Raw genomic sequence first — 22774 nt, forward strand, 5'->3', positions numbered from 1 at the left:
CAATAATAGTATTGACTACCAAAATATAAAAAATGCATTAATTTTATACGAATAATTAAAATAAAACATACTAATATTAAAGAAATTAACAATTGTTTGAACGCAAATTATAGTACGGCTTAAATTATTGAATATTAATAAAATATTTTTTTCAAAAGTTTAACTAACCGTGGATTTCAGAGATCAAAATCTCCGTTTAAACATATGTTGTCTCTGTTATGTCAAAGATAATGAAACAGATATATTTTATACATATGCAATGGTCTCAGAAACCCACGGTTATTAGAATAAAGAGGCATTGTTAAGTTTAACCAACTAGTTTGCGGTTATACGTCGGAAGTTCGTAAAATAATTCAATGCTTAACAGAAAATGTCACGATCCTCGACCGGATGTATTAACTCCTAAACACTTTATTTTTGTGGCGAGAGATTTAGTATCATATTGCCAGGGGGTGGTTTGGTTTACACAGCTGATGTTTTAAAGCAACCTTGATCCATAGTAAAGTAAAAATAAATGTTTATTAGTTTGGTCGATTATAAACCCCAAATTTACATACTTATATTTAAAATACACATAAATTATTAACTTAAATCTTCATTTATGGAGTTAGAACAATACTTCTTTCCTATAACCTCTCAATTGAAGCAACATGCGACCATATACATTTTTAAATAATCTTAAAACACATCAGCAATAGTTCTGTTTAGTCGTTTCTTCAAAGAAAACTGCTCCGTCAGTAACGAGTTGCTGGTAGAGGGCGCGTCCGTGCCTACTTACATCTTCATAAGATTACAATCTTCAATACAATTCGTCATCCCGGTATGATCGGCAATGCTCATGCATATTAACTCAAATCTGACATAGACTAAACGCATGAACCAGAAGCGACACGCACTATTTCTCCGTCTTGTTACACTGAACTTATTTTATAGCGGTACAACTCAATTGGCATTTTCACTTCCGTCATCAAAAACACTTCTTATTCTCATTCTCTTCGGAAAAAAACAGATGTTATAACATGTTATTATACAGATGTTTCGACAGTCAAAATCGAAGGCTAGCATGTGATCAATATAAATACAAGGATGTTATAAGATCAAAGCTTATCAAAATAGGTGACCAGTCTACATAATTTCACCGTCTACTCTATGACGAGTGTTACACACAACATATTTAGGGCCGAGTCAGACACGACGGGGATTGCTTGGGTCGAATTGATTAAGCTTGAATACACAAATTGACCTTAATTGTTATTAGCAATTGAGCACAGTTTGGCGTGGCTGAGATTCCTTGCTACAATGATGACTTCCTTGTCGTATTTAAGTCCGATGTCCGAATTAATGCACTCACACCGCCGAAAGATTTATTATATTACTGCTTCTAATATGACGCGTTTCAAATTAACTTTTTCAGGTCATAATGGACAAATAAAACCCAGGTGGTTTTATGAAGTGTTTACCATCTCCCAAAATAAATTGTCGTAACTGCTAGACGGATAGAAAAGTCGAAAACTTTTTAAATAGCGACATCTATCGGAATTAAAACAAAATCTCAAAAATTTTTTGCCGCACACTTTTTGTCGCGTTTGAGTTTAGTTATAACGTATGTCTAGTACTACCGACTCTGCTATTTCTATAACTCTGAACAACAAGACAATAAATTGGAAGATCTAAAACATCTTAGTTAATCACCATAACGGATAGGATTCACTATAAATTGTGAGCAGAGGGTACATAAGTGACAGGCGCGGACATGTTAATTGCTGTCATGTGTCTTATTACTCGGGGCATAGCTCAGTATGTAAACATTCACGCCTGCTATTTGCAGACGTAGGGAAAAGTTGCAAATATGTCATAAAAATATTCCACGGAAGATCCGTCGAGTGGTGGGATAGGAGGATGGTTGACAAGTTGGAGAAGGAAGGTTAGGAGTGTCCTAGAACCAGTCTAATTTTGCAAAGACTCTACGAGAAATAGGTTAGGATTAGATCTAAGTGATAGTAAAATGAGTGATGTACAAATGAAATGAAAAGTCCTCAAGTATGGACCAGTGGAGAGCAAGCACAGAGCAATGTCATTCACCTTCACTGGCTGCGGACATCATCTGGGTCAGTTTTTGCGTGCGGCATAAAACTGTTGGTACAACGAGAGCAAGCATGTTCAGTTAATAGGACTTTCTTTCAATTAAAATACCTATCACAAATTTAAAGCTTAATTAGTAATAAGTATGCAAGATACTCGTAAATATAGTTTAACTAGCTGTCGCCCGCGAGTCCGTACGCGCGGAATTAAAAAAAAACATACTAGCCTATGTGTTCTTCCGGCCTATGTTTTATATCTATGCCAAATTTAATCGAGATCCGTTCAGCCGTTCTGGAGCCGACCTTCAAACGAATATCCATCCATCCATCAAAACATTCGCATTTATAATATTATTAAGATAAATTATTTAATTCCAACAGAGATTTAGGATGTAGGCACAAATCATTAAACATATCGAGTAATATACCAACAGTTCATTCGACACATTAATTTAATTTTTCACGCTACATGTGTCAACAACTTTAAGCAAAGGCGTCAATGAAGTAGTGTAAACATATTCGACGAGAACGGATGTGGATCATTCTGATGAAATCACTTACCCATCGCTACTAGAGTGAGAAGACCTCATCGTCATCGCCCGCGGCCAAACGAGAGTGGAACCTTGATTGATTTAATTAAAATTCGCCATAGAAACTTTTCAGTGCATTTCCGGTTAAGAAAGTAGATTTTAGAAACTTTAAATATATATATTTTTTTGCCTTTAAAAAGATCACCATGAATAGGTTTTTTTTACTAACAAATTGTTTCTTCAAACTTAATTGAATTTGTACACTGACGAATTTTTTTTATTAGAATATAGATATTGATATTTTAGTAAAAGGTAAAACGAATAAACAAAATAATTGTATCACAAAGAAAAAAGGATAGCTTTTAATTTTTTTTACATGTAATATTATTTTTAAAACCTTATACGATTAACCGTGGGTTTCTGAGAACAAAATCCTCATTTAAAACATATTGTTATCTCTGTTGTATCTTTGTAGATATGTTTAATACATATATTTTAGTCTCAGAATCCAACATTAGTATAGTTATTATTAGATAAATAAACTAGTGTATGTATTTTAATTAAATCAGAAACCACACCTCAGTGGGTATGTCGTTTGACACCTAAAACAAGTCTAAAAGTTTTTGCAACAACTCGTTTGTGATAGAAATGCTAGTCAAAGTTATAGCACGATTATATTATATCAATAGGTACTAAAAAACTTTACATTGACATTTATGTGTCACGTTCGTGAATTAAAGAGCTTTAATAAATAAAATAGTGTTTTAAAATGACTTAATTATATCATAATAAAATACAACAAAATATTTTTAATTTTAATTCCCAACCGGAAAAACATTCTCAATTCGTCTGTACCAAATATTTTTCTTTTTTGGCAAAATTATATGGCAACATTTTATTGCCGTAAATTAAGAAAACACGTTGACTAACCTATTATGAACGTGCCAATGGTAATTCTCAATCGAGTCATACATTTGCCCACTGATAAGTCTCATACATTTCCAAATCGATAACATAAATAGTGCTTTCCCATCGTTATCGAGCAGTGAGAGTGAACGCTAACTGATTAGTCAAGGTAACCGGTTACAAGCGACGCGGCTGGACCTCGGATGTTTGAAATGCTGTAAGAATTGCGCATCTTTATGTCATCGCTTGATTGTTCCGATGATTCTATAAAACCAAGAAATAAAAGATCGGTTATTCATTAGTTTAATTAACTAAGACAAGTAAAAGTTTACTTTAAAGTAAACTGATGTACATCTTTGTTAGTGGATAAGTTAAAGCAATCGAAGAAAGAAAAATCCATGTCAAGGTTGGTTACTAAATTACCATCAGTAAGGACCTTTTGTGGGAGTCACATTATTACACACTATTCTCCGCTTGTGTTATTTTTGACAAAACAAAACAATTTACTCAAATGATCAGCCGTTATGTTCAAGTATAAAGAAATAGTGTAAAAAATATATTATCTGTAGGACAAAATTGCTTTCATTGGCTTTAATAAACAAACAATAACGTCCAATCATAATTCAGAGATAATCTACTAATTTAATATAATTTTTGCACTGGCAACTCCGATGATTAGTTGGCGGGAATCGGCCATATTATTCAATTGAGTGCGCGCCGCCGATACGCGGCTGTCACATAAATCTCAATGGCAACCGGAGCCCTAATAAGGGCTCGCCCTTTCTCATGGCTCCGACGCAATAGATTTATAATTTATAGCATTGGTACAGCACTAAAAAGGAAAAAATGTCCATGTCCGTGATCCAGCGGGATATGAAGAAAATTAATTGGATAAGGGAAAGAAATAATTGGTACTTTTCTTAGTTCACGTTATTCTCAACTGTAAAGTTTTCTCACGTATTTATTTTTAAAATCTGTAATATCAGAAATATTTTTCACTTATAAAATAAAATTGATCGTGCAAGTTTTAAAGGTTAAGTGTCGTCATCTAATACAGTCGAACCTGGATAACAGAGAATCCTATATGAACGTGGAAATCATCGCGGTCTCTTGGACTCTTCCAAGTTCAATTGTAATTATTCCTACATCCGGCTTAAGACATAATGGCTGTAACATTTGTGACATGGATCGATTAGACAGAGTAAATATAGATCTACATATAATCTAGTGGGCAGTTTGTTTGCAACTGATGTGGGCACGAACACGGTCGACGTCCATAACCTAAACTTGTTCCGATTACAATCTGACAGGTCACGGGTACGATTATTTTGCAACATGTTTGTAAAAATCTTAATAAGATTACATGAAATTTTAAAGATCAATAAAAGCAGCAAACCTTTGTGTAAATTTGGAAAGGTGAAATAATAAAAGTACTTTTAAATAGAATCTTGCAAGTTACAAACAAGAAAATACAAAGGATTTTCTAAATATAATATCAATCAATAAAAGGAATCAACGAATAGGTTTGTTTAAGTTTTTTGTAAGCAAATTCATATAAGCGGTTGTTAGGCAAAACATTGATAAGCATATGGAGAACCATTTCGAACAATTTATGTAAATATTAAAGAGCCGATTGCGGCGTGGCCTCGGAAATTTTAAATTATCATATTAAAACGACGAATTAATGTAAAAAGTTTGTTTTATAACAACATAAAAATGCTGCATAATTTTTTATATCAAACTTATTATAAATATCTAATAAATAAAAATAAAATGTTAAACAACATTGTTATTTCGATAATGGATTATCCAACAATTTATTTTACGTTAACAATGACGTAATCTATGAGTAATGTTCACTAATTATGAAATGTAAGAAATAAACAATTCACCAATATCTTTAAAACGAATACTTAATCTCCCTCTCTATATACAATTAATGAAATTGGAGTGTCTGTATATATTATCGTATATACTTTTGTACCTATTTCGAACATATGTAATTGATAACGAAAATCCATTTCTTATATTTTTATCTGTCTGTCTGTAAATCCGTGTAGACTTTTATTAAAAGTTACATGATGTATGTGGGAGTAGCTAAGGCTTTAGCAACCGTTAGTTTACAATAAAATTATTTAGTTACTAATTAAGTTTGCGTAAATCTTTCGCGCCGAAATATCTGTCATTTTTTTTGTAATGGCGGATGACAGGTGCGTTCGGAAACGCCACCAGGCACGCGCGTACTCGGGCATGCGGCGCCGCGACCGACGACTATTTCCGAACGTCTTTTTTCAGACGGATTTAACCGCCACCCATTCAGACGATCCTGACACTTGCCCCGATCGAATTCCTTATATTTTTTGGCCTTTTCTTTCATAAGAATGCATTTTAAAGCGGAGTTAAATTAAAGTGAGAGAATGAAGCCGGGCAAAGCTTTGACTATGGTATTTTGCAAGTAAATGAGAATTTGCTTTGATACCATATGCAATAATGTTTGGATATATGACATACTAAAAAAAAATGTTAAACCTTGAAGTACTCGATAAAATAAACAAAGATAGCCTTAAAATATAAGTGATTATTACTTTTCCTGATATAAAAAAGTTTAAAGTACAGACAATCGAAAATAAGTTTCTTATTAACGTAAAATGTGATAAGATAACCTAATAGATTATATTATTCCTTGAAACTATTGAAAACAAAAAAAACTAAAATGCGTAAGTGATTCCATTAAGGTATGTTTGTAATAAAACTTATGTTTTGCCAACTATAAATAATATCAGTTTGATTAATTCGTGTTAAAACGTAACAGAGTTGACGTATCCAGTTTTAAAAATGTTAAGAAGTTTCAAGCAAGGTCATTGACATCGTAACGGTGTTTTTATGGCCATTTGACAATATGTGTGGACATTAAAGTCCGCATAAAGAAATGCCACTTGCACGATAAAAGGTAGCTACACTATTCCGCTATTTTATTGACCCTGACTCTCGAATGGCTTTCCTAAAAGTATATGGTCAAGCCAAATAAAATCTGAAACCATTGTATAATACGATAATTATGTTCATCCTAGATCAGGCAGCAGTTCAGTATCGTCCTTTCATTCGATTGTTGTAGTTCCTAGACTCTGTTAGTGATCGGTTGCTGTTTTGTGACGTCACAGCGCCAGTTGTGGGCTAATTGCGACTAACAAGCGAGCAATTACGAAGCGTGGGTGTCGCGCGCTTCGGCGATACTAGCGCCATTATTAAAATACCGAATGATTTCCTCAAACATTCCCTCGATAGTACAAATTTGACTCCATAAAATTTTTTCTACTTTGTACAGAACAAGTCAATAATTCGGAGACAACAATCTCGGGTTTCGTCTTTTAGATCAATCTATCATTTCAGTCGTCACTTTGCTAGTAGATTAATTTATTGTCATTTCACACAGTACTTACACTCTCTCAGTACAGACACACACACACTCACAGTACAGACTTGCAAGACTCGTAATACGATTTAGCAGATTTTCAACATATTTTACTAATATTGTTAATACGAATGTTTAGATGGATGGATGGATGAATGTTTGTTTGAAGGAATCATCGTAACGACTGAACGGATCTCGATTAAATTTGCCATACATATAGAACATAGTCTGGAGGAACACAGAGACTATTAGTTATGTTTTTGTTTTAATTTCGCGCAGACGGAGTCGCGGGCGACAGCTAGTAATTTCATGTAATAAGACCCTAAAAGTGTTACATTAAATCAAAACTAATTGTTGCCAGTTTTTGGAGTAATGTATTTGTATCCGATGCCATAATCAATCGTTTATAATAAACATAATAAGCAGAAGTCGCAACTCGTCGGTTATATTTGAATTTGTCTCGGCAGGGGGACTGGGCGTCCTTGATTCGATTCCTAGTATGAACAATAGATTAATGGCGCCCGCTGACATCTCGATTGTACGTCTCTGTATTTGTGTTCGTGTGCAGATTTATTGCCCCGACTTGCGCACCGATTGATTGTTGATAATTATTTGTCTTGTTTTAGATGCGTGTTTAATATTAGTTAAGTTATAAATATGAAAAGAATTATCATAGTAATAAGTTTAGATTTGAGACATTGTAACAAGTTATGTCTTATGCTAGAGAATATTTTAAATTTTCCTGTAAGGCTTAAGGCTTCTAAAGATTTTTAAAACGAAGGGAGACTGAAATGGTAACTAGGTACAGCTGTCCACTATTAAGGATCAATCAACTTGAGCTTGCAAATTATAAATATGCGTAAAGGTTACACACCAAAAAGATCACAATCACATAGTAGACAAACTTCGTAAGCGTCATAATAATAGTTGCATAATTTAAAAACGGATTCATTCTCGGAACTATCAATTACAAAATAGTTGTGCGCGTTGCTGTCGCGTCATTCAACACCAAATATTGTGTGATCATTATGCGAGTCACGGAATTAAACTGACGACTAAATGAGAACCGAATAATACGTGTCACACTACTGTTTTATCGCATATTGTTATATAATTTGTCTGGTGACCTGCGAATAATTTTAAAAAGATGCATCTTTTACGTGCGATTATATGAAGTTTCTATTAAACATAGTTAATTGGTTAAAAACTCCATTATTGCCTTCTGTTATTAATAATAGTAAAAGCGAGAAATAGTCCGTATAGATTTCATTTATTATAATTAATTTACTCCATGACACAAGAACTATCAGTTTATTTATGCAAAATAAATAACGCACACACATCTTAAATGTTGGCCATACATTGACTCATTTCTCCACAGACGTGACTGTAACGTAAACAATATTTACCAGTATCGAATGTATCGTCATTAAGTAGAGTGCTGAATAAAGTTCTTAGTAGGAGCTTTCTCGGAAGGCGTCGGTCGATCGCTCCTGCCACTATTGGACGTGTTAATGCATGACGTCATCAATTGTACTAGGATGCCCGCACGATAGCGTTTGCCCTCAAATACCTTGGCACTGCCTACCTTACCGTTGTTCGGAGAAATGCATACCTACGATACGATTAGTACTTTGTCAGTCCTTGCACTTAGAAAGCAAGTTAAAGCTACTAGTCTCACGTTCCATTGGAGATTCCGACACCGAGAACCATTAAGGGGATTTTAGTGAGTAGGAATCTCTATTAACTCAGTCTTTCACCCCAAAGCCACCGTGCCTTTTACAAAGATCCCTCCCCCCGTATTAAAAAAAGGTTAAACAAAAAAGTATTGCTTTACTTAATAAAGTTAACAGTCAAATTGATATACATTGGTTAAATATTTCTATTCCTTCTTCATAAAGCCACTAAGATTTATAAGTAAGATTCCCTACAAGTTGAAGTTGACGTAATACGACATTCGGAGATAAAATTCACAAATCTATTTTGCATTTATTTGAACCTCTTGTCCTTGAGAATACTTTCATATTGAGCATCGGATATAAAACGTCGGTATCAAGTTACTATAGTCCTGAATACTATTAAATCTTTCGCAATATACATAATATAATTTCAAATAGTCATGCGATCGGCACTTCAAAAGGCCACGTAAAGATTTATATGCAGAGAAAGTATATCAACCTGTACATAGTAAACATATGCTCATTAGAAGCTAAACTTTTTACATCGTTACAAAAAAACAGTTCCTCTAACTAATACATTAATCAGCTCGCTAAAGAACTGCTTTTTAATTATATCGATCTCATCAGTCAAGTGAACTTTCATAGTGATGTCGATATGTCATGTCGATATTTTGTAATTGTATTGCAAAACACACTTTCGAAATAACATATCAAGGTCTTGTACACACTAGATGTATGACTTTATTATAATATTCAAGCCATTTGATAAAGTCATATGTTATTAGAATGGATATAACTGTGATTAAGGTAAATCGTTAAAGAACCAGTCAAGTAATTAAGGTTGGTTATTAATGTTTGAATACAATTTTTCGACGAGCAATTTGGAACTGTTTAAAAAACATTAGCAATCACTAATAAAGGCAAATAATTCAATAAATATGACATCTTAAATCCTGAAGATCACTGATCTTGAATTATATATAAAGATGAGATCCAATATGATCAATGGGACAAACCATAAAGTAAGAACTTGATATGTTTATGGTAAACAAAAATGAAATGTCAATACATACCCACATACCAGAGATAAGTCAAGGCCGTTGACTTTCGCAGCCATCGTGTTTGCTTGCAGTTTAACATTTAACAGCTAATCTGCTAAACAAACAGGTTTCACTATTTCGAAACGAATGCTAACGTTATAATAAACATTGTACTTATTGATTTCAACCTATATCATTTCTTTCCATTCAAATCTTGGTAATGTTTGATCTAATTTTAATAAATATTAATCAAGAAACGAAATCAACGTTATTCTTTGCCTCGTATCTATTGCCGATATAAAATGTAAAGGCTAGATGCTCTCCTATTTTTACTGTCTTATGCCACAACTTTTATTTAAAGTATACTTACAGCCAATGCCAAAAGATTTTTGCAACGTTTGAAGTGACTTTCAAATATCAGTCTTACAAAATGTATGTATGTATACAGCTCGTACTTAAAACACAAATATAGCATTTCAGTCCTCATAAAAAGATCACATACCAATGCCATTTTTTTATTATTTATTTATGAAAATGTTTTATCACACAAATTATATTTATAAACAAAAATGATAGAAAAATTAATATTTTGAAAAATATCGATATAATTTTATCGTATGTCAAAACATCCTTATGCGCTAATGAATCCTTTAATCGGTATAGAAGAGAAAACTTGTTTAGACTAAGTTTTCTTTAACGAACTTTTATAGCTACGATTAGTGACGCTTGTTTTACACTAATTTGTTTATTTCAGTTCTCACGAGTATATAGAAAAGTATATATAGGAAAAGAGAAAAGAGGGATGCGTCTTATTTGTGACACAAATTTCTATTAAAGTTTAAAATAATTATAATATTATTATTGAATGTATGTGATTTACTGATAAACACAATATAGTAATTTTATAACTAACCCCACGCCGAATAAGATATAAGTACATAACAATATGTAGATTTTCTCAAGGTACATTGTCAAGGTCAATAATATACATAATCATAACTTATTAGTAACTTGACGCATACAACTTGAATTATGTTTATTTCTTAGAATGTGTATCTTTTTATTATTTTTAGCAACAACAATATCGCGTGAGTGTTCCCTGAATCACCTTTCTGACTGACTGTACCACAGTTAACACGTGTTTGTGCTACTGGAAGTGATTGTACCACTGAGCTTGACTGTACCCACTGTAGCTGACAATACAGCCAACGAAGCCAACGAGCCAGCGAACTGTCAGTTCTTAGTTATTGTGTCAGTGACTGTACCATAACTGTCAGTAGCCATCACACATGCTGAGTTCGCAACGCTGTTCCTGATTGTACCATCACCAAAATGTATTATGTTCTTTATTAAAAATACAAGCAACTACCTCGTCTTTAAAAGAAGGTTGGTTATGAATCGCCGAAAAAGAGATGAAAATAAAGATTGTTTGAAGTAAATATTTTTAATGCGCAACTTAAAAAATTAAGTAATGTAGGGGTTGTTCACCTTGATACAATAAAATTGGCGCCAACACAGATAAATGACTAAGACGAGTCATAAATTGTGTCCAACAGTTGTTGTTGACGTCATAATTTGCAACAATCAGTTTATTAATAACAATGTTATTACGGAGTTTATCCTTTAGCAGGCGGCGCCGGGCGACGCTACTAGCTAACCGGGTCACGGTCAAGTGCTCGCACAGATGTAGCGTGGGTTACCTACTTATTGTTCGACTCATCTTAAAACGATGACTTCTAGGAATCAAGAGTAGCTTTGTCTTACTTAGTTATTATTAATATTCTAGGTTCTTTAGAACTGAATCGCTTAGAATATTTGTTTATCATATTTTTTAAAATCTAGAGACAGAAAAGAACAGAATTAAAGATATATAATGTTTATTGCTCCGTCTGAAATATCCTTCCTTGCTTCGGATTATATGCGCATAACTATATCAATTTAACGAGAATTGTTAAAAACAATTTAGGTTAATACTTTTAATTTTATAAGACCTTTTATTATGACCTTGGTCCTTTAGGGCGCGGATATTCTCGTGTTAACAACGAAATTAACGCGCCGCGGGACGCAGAATGTTCGCCGGCGCCGGCGCATGAGCAAAGGCCACGCGGCGTGGCAATGACCCCTTTATCCTTATACAGCGTGTTGCGAAACCCGACAGCATTCCCCAGAACAGATGTTCTGACGACCACGTGAAGGTTGCTGCCTACAGAACCTTAGGGCTTTTTGGTAAACAAGAAAGAAACTTCCATGATATTTTTAAAACCACGGACCAGCATTACTGTGTCCATCACTCTTGAAATGAAGGCAAACACTAAACAGAGCGGCTAATCAATTTGTATAGTAACTTAGCTGCTGGGAAGATATCTCAAGTCTAAACCGAGACCAGTCACGACAAATAAATAAAAAATAAAAACGAGAAGTAACACTTATATTTATGTAATAGAAAGAAAGAGATAAAGATGTGTTAGATAATGTAAAAGAACCTTAACTTAAGTACTACGCCTATAATTTTGATTTAATTTTATCACTTTCGTATGTGGATAGGTCAACATCACTGTCACTAATACTTGTAGAAGACATGCGTTGACAATTAGTTCTGAGTGTGTTCAATTGAAGATCTGTCACTCTGCGTGGCAATTAATTCTCTCCCCGGCATATCGGCCGACACAGTGCATCGGCATTCCATCCCTGCGCTGACGGGCCGCGTAAATATAGTCGTAAATATCTACACTCGGCGCCTGAGATTCTTAGTTTATTCATTCTATTTGCTGTAAGCTTAGATGAGTTGTATGATCTAATTGGGATAGTCACAAACTTAGTTAAATTCTTCAAAACTGACTACAATTTATTCGTAGAAAATAATAATTTAACGTAACGGTCATAATGATGTCTACGTAGTATTAAACTCTGTTCATACCTACTTAACGGTAAGAAAGTAATTTATTTCGATTTTTTTTATATCATAATGTGGTAAACGAGCGAGCGGCCACCTGAAATCGCTGAAATAGCGAAGTGAACGTTGCCCATAGACATACGCAATTGCATATGCGTTGCCTACCTTTAATCGACGAAGGAGAGGATGCACAGAAAGAAAAGATCTTCCCTTCCCGTGCATCCTCTCATCCGGAAAGTTCCTTTCCACTTTCAATACTTTCCTTATAAGAAAAAGGGTGGGAAGGGAAAGAGGACTAAATTAGGCATCTGGCTATTATTACCGTTGTGAACTACAAAATTAAACAACTCGATGGATTTTTAAAACGAATATTCTATGGAACATCATAGAGTAAGTCAGGCTTTTCTTTAAATTATTAGGTATAGGAAAAAGCTAGTCATCTCATGTGTTCTTAACTAGAAAAAATTCTAGAGTCGTGAGTATATATCGCAAGAGATCGTCTACTTATCGTGTTTGTGCCGGCCTTCAGACTCATTAAATTGGTTGTTGTTAATTACCGGTTCGCTAACCGCGGGAGTTCTATTCATTGCAATTGTCTAACTCTATAATTGATTAAATATTTTTCTTTTATTGTTCAATAGAATGAAATAACTCTGTGTACGATGTGTCAGACAAAGCGTACCTCTATCCAAAGCTAAATTAAATTAAGGACTATTTATAACTAAGCGTTATGTTCATGTACTAATTACATTAAAAAAGAAAGTTGGTTATTGCGAAAGAAAATAAAAGCAGAATATTATCGTTAAAAATTGTTTTTTATAATTATTAAATCAAAGTCCAAAATTATAAAATAACTTACCGATTAGAATCCGTGACGTCACTATGAGGACAGCACCATAGCCACAAAACACACAAGCACACACTAGCACAGGATTTTGTATCGTGTCGATTCACATCACATTGTCGTGTCGTTGTATTTGGAACTCTACGTCGTTTGTTTTAAGTCAGTTATTCCTTTGACCTGCAACAGACAAAGTTACATGTTATCCGACTGAGAAAAGGGTAACGTTAAAGGCTAAAAATTAAAAAAAAACTTTCGGTAAACATTTTCTTTTTCATACAAAATATAAGCATAATGTTACTTAATTATTTAAGAAATTTATCTTTAAAAAGGGCGACTTTTAAAGTCCCATTATTTTTTTAGCACATCACATATACAATAATCAATAAAAGGCTTGAACCTTCAACATTATTGATAAAATAATGGCGTTGCAAAATAAAGCATTGTGCTAATAATCTGCGTATAGTAAAGTTAGTGCTGGGCATAAAGTTACACAAGCTAGAAGTGCGAAGTGCGAAAAGTTATGAAAGTGCGCAAACTTCCATTGCAATTGTATATAAAACATTTGAGCAAACAAATTGAAGGTCTATTTGATTTGATTTAAACATTTTTAAGAAAATACATATTTACCGTTGGTTTCAGAGACCAATTTCTCAATATAAAACCCCTATCATTATCTTTGACACTTAAAGGAAGAAACAAAAGTCAGTACTCCAGAACTAACATAACAGAGGAAGCCAATTTGTTTTTTAAGACGTAGCCTCCATTCGCATGGGCGTCTTTTTAACGCGCGGTAAAAACCGTTCGAAAAGAAAAACTTCATTTCAATCTAAAACGCTTTTCACGATGTATGATAAGCGAAGGGAACTAACTTGTTTTTAAAACATTCGTCGCTTCAGAGTCGACAACACCGAGTTTCAACGCGGCGTTAAAAAGCGCTCGTGTGAATGCGCTCTAATAAGCTTATCAAGCTTTTCGCAAGTGAAACGTTAATTATAATACAAATGCAGTATTATCTCTAGTGATAATGTACGGAGAGAAGTTGTTATCACAAACATCGGGCCTATAAATACAAGCGGCCAGCGCGCTCAAAGACCTAGCACCTTATCTCTAATGATAAGGACCTTAAGGAGGCTAAAGTTCGTTAAAATCGTTATCTCATATCTCAGTTATAGTAAGATCGATACAAAGAAAGCGACGTAGTAGCGAATATTATTTAAAATGGTTTGCTTCTTTTTCATGCAAAAACAGTTATTTTAAAAATAAAAACATACGACACGAAATGTGTACTGTCTAGAGGTTCAAAGATGTCGTTTGGTAGCACCAAAAAGAAATTTAGTTTCTTATTAACTTTCGGAGAATTTAGCTCGAATTTTAAAATAAGAAATCAAATAGTAACAACGACTCTACTTTTATGTGAATATTTTAACTAGTATCAAGCGCATATTCACTAAGCACTCATTGACCTCTATACATATTCGCTAGACAGGTCGTTGCTTGAAAATAGCAGCTTTTGTTTCATCTTAAAAGAGCCTGTATACGTTACTTTCAGCTATATTTTTGATTAGCTCGAGTTTCTAACACTGTAACAGCCGATACCGTCAGCGTCAAAATGGCGAATATCAAAGAACCACAGAATACCACGCTTTTAAGCCTGTCTAGTATAATATAATTTGATTTTATATTGGTAATACAAATTTTACCAACATAAGGTAAATAAGTATCGTACATTTTGCGCATGCGCAGGCTGTAGCGGTGGCGCCAAGGCTGCGCGTGGGAGGCATCGCAGACCTCGTCCGACCACTCGCCTCACTCTACCTAATGCTGTTTTGTTCTAATAACGACATTATAATGCACAATATAGAAAATAGCAACTTTTGTTCGAGTTATAAAAAAGTAATACAATTTTTTTCTTTTTTGACTTTTGGAACTCCATGAAGTTCTTCTGTAAAATATATTGAGATATGAACTTTTGAACATTTAGTGTTTTTAATTTAGGTTAAGTTAATTTGCTTTAAGATAACTGTTAACTGCAGTTTATTTGCAAACAGTTAACTCTGCAAATAAGAGTTACAGTCGCGGTTTCATATACACACAAAGGAGTAAAACATAGATTATGTTCAAATATACTCAGATCAAAATCTTTGTATAAAACATATCATCATCCCTTTCATTGTCTTAGACAAAACAGAGATAACCATATATGTTTTAAACGGGTATTTCGCTCTCAGAAATCCACGGTTAATGACTATTTTAATGTTTACTTTTTATAAAATACAGCAATAAGCTGTGATAACACATAGTGTCGTTTACAAAATTTATTTTGATCTATTCAAAACTAAATAATAATTATTATATTAAATGTTATGACTAAGAGTGCACATTATTCTCATGTTAAATTAATAACATCCCTCTATTGTAATGAATTATTTTTAAAATTATCATGAATGTTACAATGAATGTATGAATCAAGAATTAAACAAGAAATATAAGACTAGCTGTAGCCCACGACACCGTTCGCGCACAATTACAATAATAATTCGTAGCCTATACGTTCCTCCAAACTATGATCTACATCCATGCCAAATTTCATCAAGATCCGTTAAGCCACTTTGGAGATACCATCAAACAAACATACATCCATCCATTCAAACATTCGCATTTATAATATTAGTAAGATAAGATTATAAAACGATTACTACTACATATCAAACAATTTTAACAAGAGTTTTCAAATCAAAATCCATATCTAAAGACGCTGGAAAGTTTTGTCAACAGAAAATAATGTGTTTATTCAACGCATTTTCGGTCACTTTCGATAGTTCACACGCCCCAGGCCGAGTATCTGGGTCAAATAGTTTTCTACTGACAAATTACCTAAGTTAATGACTAGATAGATACTTTACTCTAAAACTTGTTTATATATATTTTGAATGCACTACTGGAAGCTGAGATATCAAAGATATCTTTTTACATATATTACTAATAAGGTTACTTATAATTTCACGTCATAACCTACAAAATAACTAAAAAAAGGAACTTAATATTAAGACTTACGTGTTTAATATTACAAGACTAACGGTACTAAAGTTTTCTATTATTATACTTATTGTAAAAGTAAGTCAACTTATTGTTATAATAGCAGTAGAGGAAATATAATAGAATTATATTTTGTATAAATAAAATTAATATCGATCGAGTTTTGTAACAAACGGCACAACTTTTTCATCAATTCAATTTATATTATATTGCATTGACATGTCTCGAAGCTGTCACAATTTGTCGCGTCACCATCTAACAGCTGGGTTAATGTCATGTATTTATATTTAGGTACATTAATCATAACTTGAACCACTAGAGGTCATGCGGGTTGCTAACGTTACTAAATATAAAAATATTTATGTCTATAACCTAAAGTTATACACGAGACTATATTAATAGTCCTGGTCAATCGATTTCACTAATATAATATTATACAGCCCTTTTGTATCAGCTACTAGCTGTCACCCGCGACTCCGTCCGTGCGGGATTAAAAAACCATAATTTGAAGCCTGTGTTCTTTCAGACTATGTTCTACATCAATGCCAAATTTTAGCGAGATCCATGGCGACGTTCTAGAGATATCTTTTAACAAACATTCGCATTTATAATATGAGTAAGATATTACATTAATACCACCAGGAATATGCCACCGTTATGGTCAATATAAACCTACCAAAAGACCCTAATCCAGGTTTCTAAGTACAGTGTACACACACTTACTTAGTGTACTTTCACAAACTTTCATATTATATTGTCAGTAACTTAAAATTTACTTAAAAACATATATTATTCGTAGATATAAAATAAGTGGCACATAAGATGTTCTGATCGGTTAGTTAAAATACCATCTGGAAATAGAAAAAAATCTTAAAATGCCGGAAATGGTCGAGAAGTGTCGGCCTGTTTCGCGACCGGTACAAAAATAGCGGGTTTCGTAGTCCCCGAAGGACTGTACCAACTGGGGAATAGATCAAAAGCTCGACTGATTCATTCCCACCATAATTAGTTTAATAACCTATTTTAAAATACTATATTTATACTGTTTCGTAACACTCAAGCGCCATCTAGCGTTCCCTTTGAAGATTACAGTTAACCAACTTTGTTACTGTTGTGTGGTTTTAAACCGTAATTAACTATAGACTTATAATGTGTTTTCGACAGGAGTTTAATCAGTGTCTAGTTTCTAATCTTTTAGTGAATTCTGATCCTTAGAACAAATGTTTATTGTGTAAACATAGCTAAAATAAAAGGCACTTAACTAAAGTCAAATAGGGATAAAATTACTAAGCGGTAGGTACAATCGCATATCCAAAAAAAAAATACAAATCATGTAGCTATCTCCCTCGTTCATTTTGAAAAGGCAGAAACAACAATATCATCATCAGCTCACTATACGTCCCCACCGAGGGGCTCGGAGCCTACCCTAAGTTAAGGGTGATTAGGCCATAGTCAACCACGCTGGCCAAGAAACAACAATATAATTGAATAAAAGCTTTTGTCTATTGATTAAAAATATTTATTAAACGTTGACATTTTAGTATTTGTATTATATTTTATTATTTAATTGTTTTTCTCGTGATGAATATTTTATAAAAATATTTTAAAACACAACAGAAATACTTCACACGAATATAGCACCAAGAAGACGGAAATAAATGTCAAAATCGTATCATTCACGCTTATTTAAGTAACCCACTAAACTTTGTTGTACTTCAAATTTTACAAGATTATTTAAATTGTTTAGGTTGACAGCACATAAAAGTAATAAACCTTATGTTTAAGGTGATAAGGTAGAAAATATTGGTATATCTATTTCGGCAATCGCATTTCAAGTTGGTATTGGGGACGGATGCGTTTTAATGGACGAATGTGTCAAGAATTTTTAATTAGTTTTTTTTTTAATTTGACTACTGATCGCCGAGAATTCTTTGCAGTTTGTCCGGTATAGCGAACACTTATGTATATATTTTAAATACCCAAATTATTATTAACAAAACTAGCTGTCGACTTTGTATAAAAAAGCTTAATAAGTAGCCCGTGACATCCACACCATGTTCTACATCTATGCCAAAATTAGTATGTTTACTCAAACTGTTATCAATAAATTGTTAACAAGATTTGATCTACAAAATATCTCGATTTTACGTTTTTTGTTGGTAATAAAAGAAATAACTCCGGTACCAAAGTATACTGATTAAAGCGTAAACCGTTACAATGTAAATTAGTTTTTTACTTAGCAAAGTGATTCAAATGTAACGAGAGGCGAGACTGTTCTGTTCCGGATCAAAATTATTAGTCACATCTTCATGGTCATATGCCTTATTAGAACTTATTGGAAGTGCGATATTATAATACATAATTATAATATTTCTAATTTACAATTTATATATTAACCAGAGATTGCCTGCAATTTATTCAGGGCAGAATTAAAAAAAGTAGCCTATGTCCGCGAGCATCAACTTTTCTTTCCTATCCATGTCCCATCAGAATCGGTGCAGCCGTTGCGGATTACCCAGATCAAACGCCTTCTTGTGGACAGACACACATACAGACAGACAGACAAAAATTAAATATTGGTTATCACCTACACAAATATGTATACGAAACATTTTTTTAATATTGTATACAGTCACTCTAATTTTATTATTATGTATTGATTTTTCGTAAATTACCATGTTCCTGATGTTTCTCCTAAAGAGTGTCGACATAGATCTACTCTACATCTCTATCAGCCGGTCATATTTGAATTACCTTCCTACACATATCCTCCAATAAAGGCTGTTCTTTATTGAAGTTTCAATAATATCATACAGATTAACATCAAATATCGTTCATATCTCACCATAGACCTAGTAACCTAGAAACGATATTAAAGCAATAAACGATCTAATACATAATTCATAGGCCCTTTCAATGGTAACGTATCATCGACGTAGCTATCGACTTAGTGTCAACTTTGGCCCTTTTACATTTGCAATGATTGTCAAACCTGTTGGCTAAAGATGTCAGGTGAATCCAAATTTCAATCGTTTGATTTTTTTTATATATCAGAAGGTGGCAAACGAGAGAGCGGCCACCTGAAATCGCTGAAATAGCGAGGTGACAATTGCCCATAGACATACGCAATTGCATTTGTGTTGCCTACCTTTAATCGACGGAGGAGAGGATGCGCAGAAAGAAAATATTTTCCCTTTCCATGCATCCTCTTATCCGGAAAGTCCACTTCCACTTCCCATTCTTTCTTTATAAGAAAGAGGGTGATAAGGGAAAGAGGACTATATAAGGCCTCCGGGACGCACACTCATCAGACGAAACGCGGAATTGCTTCCACTTGACGCCTGTCTTCTGTGTGGTCGTGGTATTTCACCGGGCGAGCCAGGACAATTTGTGCGAAGATGTCAAAGCGGGCTCTACCACTGTGAAACTGATTGCCTGTGATTTAGTTTTACTGTGAATTTCCACTGACGAAATACTAATAAATGATAAAAAAAATATAAAATACGCATAATTTGTCCGCGTACACTAGAGTCTTAAGCTTTATCATTTATTTTTAACTGTACAAAAATGCAGAATACGACAAGTACATAAAGTAAACAAATAGTTATTAGTCAGCGTCACAAATGAAGTTTGCACAGATGTTTGGATCATGCAACTCGGGACAACACACTACATAGAGTCATGTCTTAAAAATGTATAATAGCAAACTAAAGTTATTATAATTAGAAAAGGCTTGCCAAAATAGTTCAAATGACAAAGTGCTGGCATAGTTCTATCCTTTTTTTAGAAGGTTTAAAACGTTAAATATAACACCATTACGTAGCTCATTCTTAGCTCTCTTCATCTTAGCTTCAATTTAGTTATTACAAAACAAAGTAAATGTTTTCTCTTAAATGTTATTATAAATTAAATAATGCGTGATATATAATTATTATTATTTAAAAGTACACATAAATAACTAGATATTAAGCTCTAGATTAGATTAAAATTATAAAATATTTGAACTTAAACTAACCTTGAATTAGAAACAAAAGAATAATAATGGAATTTTAAGCTAATAAATTTTTAACTCGCGGTTGACATGCGATAGTTAATGTGTATTTAGTGGTATACCATGTTGGGTTTTCCCCACTTGCCAACGATCGATACAGTAACCAAGAAACAGTGAAACAGATTGTCCACAATTGTTTATATCTATAAAATAAATGAGTAATTTATGACGCTGGGAATAACTAGGAATAACCAAACATTACTTTCTTTGGAATAGTGATATATGTTTTCTTCGGTTTTTACCATTTCATCAGTGACTAATGAAGATAATGAATCAAAACTTTGTGCACTTTGGTTGAAATGTAACGATGACTTTTAAAGACAATTAAATAGACAAGTCTTACTAACACACTCCTAATCAAGCGATTAATATTAGTATCATTTATTTATTATTAGATAAACTAGCTGGCACCCACGACTCCGTCAGTACGGATAAAAAAAGATAATTAGTAGCATGTATGTTCTTCGAGACTGTGTTCTACTTTACATCTGCACAAATTTCATCGAGATCTGTTGAATCGTTTTGGAGATACCTACTTACAAACATCCATTCAAACTTTCGCATTTATAATATTAGTAAAATTACAAACATACAAATATAAAACATTTGCCCATAATTTTGTACGATTTAACTATGGGATCTACTCTACAATCTATATTTAACTCTACTAATTTTATTTAAATAAGTCACATACGATTATTTTGTGTAAACGATGACTGTATTTAATTATTACAACCTTGAAATTTACTTTTCAAACTAAAACAATTCCGGTGATTTAATTTAATTGAGAGAGGAGATGTTCAATTAACCGTTGGAGAGGTAACACTGTAAATAGACACATAAAAACTGGAAGTGCCACTCGAAGTCGGAGTGCGGGATATAAATAAAGTATAATACAGAGCATGTGTTTAATGCCTCATCTGGCAATAATTATATGTAGGGACACTGTTTATCAATCTATTTGTTACAGAAGCTTTTGTTATTTGCTGTACTGAAATTTTAGATCGTAAAGTATGTTCAAATTTTGGATATTTTTAAGTTGTTTATTTTTAGTTATAAATTAAAAGTAATCTTATTAATATTATAAATACGATTTTTTGGATGGATGAATGAATGTTCAGAACGGCTGCATAGATCTCCCCTAAATTTTACATACATATAAAACATAGTCTTTTTTTTTCAGAGGGGAATGCTTTATGCATACTCCGCGCCCCGGGGGGGACGCGGTAGTTATGTGTGATTCTCCTCAATAGCGGAGGCATACCCACTAAACCCCTCTGTTCCTACAACGCATCGGGAATATAAAACATAGTCTGCCAGAACACATAGGTACACAATTACGTTATTTTTAATTCTGCACGGACGGACTCTTAGACGACAGCTATTACTTAAATATTGTTTATTAGACGGATAACATTTGGGGTTCAGAATGTAATTCTAAGAAACATTAAATTGTGCTAGACTAAAAATTAGTTTTTACTTAGTACTGGTATCTTTTGTGTTGTTAATTATTTAGTATTTTGATTATTTTTAGGCAATATACGTCATCAGATACGTCACTTATCACTAGTTATCATTGTGTGCACAAAAAACTATTACGTTACTATAATAGGGTTTTTTAATGCGCTGTTATCAACTGATAGCAAGCGATATGTTGATTTAATATGTTGATACACGGATATAACATTCCTACTATGATGTAAGAAAGGAACAACCTCTAATCTACCTCTTACTTTATTTAGAGGTTAAACTGGAAGACTAAAGGAAGAAAGCCATTAAAAATAGAATATACGAACTATGTATATTAAGTTATACTAACTTAACTTAGAGTTAGCCAAGGCTTTTCTCATTGTTTTCATTGATAGTAAAAAATAAACAAATCATTACGAATAGTTACTTAATTTTAGTAATACAAAATTCTATTTTCTCAGTTCAAACATAATCATGTAGTCTTTACGAGATATGTGTGAAAATATTTCTTAACGCGTACAAATTATTGAATATTTTACACTTGGTAGGGATATTTACGATACTTGTCCTTTAATTGGGGCTAAGGTCAGGCAAAGGTTAACAGTTGTTTTTGTACTTTCAGTACCTTTTCATTTGCCTCAGGCTGTCAAGCGATTACCGCATGCTGAGAATTTAACGGAAAAAGTGTTAAGGTGGTGTTTACTTATTGTATCGATAAAATTTATTTATGTAGAGAAAAACGAGAAAGTGAAAATTTCGACATCAGATATTTCAGTCATTGTACAAGAAACCATTATACATGTATCGTTTATAATATTGCTACTAGCTGTCG

General features: G+C 33.2%; 1 protein-coding gene across 2 annotated transcripts in view; it reads right to left on the bottom strand.

The window, feature by feature from the left end:
* form3 (FH2 domain-containing protein formin 3) overlaps positions 1–13557 on the bottom strand; it is a 44342-nt gene extending 30785 nt beyond the window's left edge. For both annotated transcript variants that reach the window (XM_013318046.1, XM_013318045.1), the window contains exon 1: positions 13401–13557. The gene's annotated coding sequence lies outside the window, so the exon portion shown is untranslated. The remainder of the gene's footprint in view (positions 1–13400) is intronic.
* Between the last annotated feature and the right edge of the window lie 9217 nt (positions 13558–22774).

This window comes from Papilio xuthus, unplaced genomic scaffold, assembly GCF_000836235.2.
Source record: "Papilio xuthus unplaced genomic scaffold, Pxut_1.1 DF826933.1, whole genome shotgun sequence".
NCBI classification, from domain to species: domain Eukaryota; kingdom Metazoa; phylum Arthropoda; class Insecta; order Lepidoptera; family Papilionidae; genus Papilio; species Papilio xuthus.